This window comes from Gavialis gangeticus, unplaced genomic scaffold, assembly GCF_001723915.1.
Source record: "Gavialis gangeticus isolate Ggan-Ray unplaced genomic scaffold, GavGan_comp1, whole genome shotgun sequence".
Lineage (NCBI taxonomy): Eukaryota > Metazoa > Chordata > Crocodylia > Gavialidae > Gavialis > Gavialis gangeticus.
In genome coordinates, this window is record NW_017728980.1 from 12,382,789 (window position 1) to 12,384,854 (window position 2,066).

Genomic DNA, 2,066 nt, shown 5'->3' on the forward strand with positions numbered 1-2,066 from the left:
CAGATCGGTCCCCGACCAATGCTCGAGCCTTCCTCCAGCCCGATACTTCCGCTTCAACTGCCCGTTATTGCTGTTCATTTGGACAGTTCGTTCCCCATCTCACAATTCGTGCAGTCGGCATTTACCCCCATTTCCTTAATTATGTTTCAAATTTTATTCTCAAGTGAACTCACGGACAGTTTACACCACTAATCCTTTAGGCGGACTTTACTGGAGTCCATCTAAAGGAGACCTGCTGCATGTTCCTGGAGCTAGAAAAACAGTATCCTACCAAAGCAAGCCATCGCATGCAATATACCCGTGGTAAACTCACAGTGCATTTTTTCCATTTACCTCCATTTCCTTAATTATGCTTTGAATTTTATTCTAAAGCCTTGTGCATGTGTAGAGGTCAGACTCATGGCCCTGTGGCTGTCTAAGCTACTCCTCTCTCCTCCCCGCCTGTTCTTAAATATAGGTGTTAGATTTGTTGTGTGTCACTCAGTGAGGAGACTACGCCCTGCTTAACAGCTTTGTTGGAAGTCCTTGCCGGTGGGCTTGGGTTTGCCATGTCCTTCTGCTGTTTGTGTTAATACCCTGCGCAAGATCTAACCCTTGTATCAGGTCTCACTTTATCCCTACACTTCTCTCTCCCTCAGGCAAAGCCTTCGTTGCAGATCGGTCCTTTCTGCATGCTCCTCAGGCCTTCTCCTCACTCTTCATACCCTTCTGGAGGTGGCTACTCAGATCTGGAGCCCTTGGCTCCTTACTCAGGATATGAAATAAGAAACTCCAAGCCTCCTCCACATTGCAGCCCCCAAGCTCCTCAGTCCAACTGGCTTCAATACCGAGATCAAAGTTTCCCCTTATGAAACTGAGAATCCTATTCTCCAATTTGTTTATTCTGCCATTTAAACTGAATCCCCTCATGAGCACTCATGTTTAGGCTGTTTTCTATGAGCTGCTCGGCTGCAAGGGCCTCATGGTTTACTGGAACCAAATCCCAAAATAGCATCAACTATTGTTGGTTCTGTGACTATTTGGTGAAGAAATCTTGTCAGCGCTAATGCATCCAGGAATATCTTGGCTCTACTGATTGCTAGCGGGTTTTGTTTTCTCATCTGCCCACGGGAAGTTCAAGTCTCCCATCATGGCACGTTTCCCGAGAGCATCTCTCTTTCTAGCGGCATTCCAGAGATCGCTATCCACACCATGGCCGACCCGGAGCCTAGAGCAAACTCCAGAACTGGAAGTCCATCCTTTTCCCAGGCAATTTGCATTCAGACGTGTTGTATCCCTGCTCACCCTTTGCATTTTTGCTCTGGGCATCACATCACAAAAGTACAATGCTACCCCAGGGCCTTCACCTTCATTCTCGTCTTTCTAGTCACGATGGCTAATCCACCACATCTCTGTTACCCTGTTAATACCCCACAAGAGTCATTCTAGCTCCTCCATCCTGTTGCTTGGGCTCCTAGTATCAATATACACCCATGTCAGGTGGCCCTGACCAACTTCCCCCCCAGGCTCCTGGCTGATGAGGTGCAAGCCTTTCTCTGTGTGCACTGCTTAGCTCTGCCTTCCTCCACCCCCATAGGATATGCAGCCTCTCTCTTCCATAGAAGAAAGGGGGGTTGTGCATTTTAATGGGTACTGATCAGTCCTACAGGGCTGACTTGGCGCCAAGACCTCCAGGACTATGTCTGCAATATGTCGTGTAGTATGTCCTATCTGCTTGAGGTGCAGGTCACAGCAGGGAGTCTGGCCACCAATGGTCCAGTGGCCCGGCCACCCTCAGCGTTGATGGGTAAAAGCTGCTTTGCATTATCAGTTCAAACCACTGCAAGCAGCAAAGCACGGCATATTGCAGTTTGCTGCGTGGGTCCGCACAGTGAAGAGTCCCACCAGACTCAGGACAAAAAGGCACCGGAGACTGGTCTCGTTCTGTTCCTTGGGTTATCTAGCATCTGACTAAGCAGCTAAAACCCAATCACCACTGGTAGAAAACTACAGTTCACTGCTAAATGGGAAGAGAGCTCTCTCACGAGGAGGGTAGTAAAACAGGCCACCCAGAGAGGTGGTGGCGT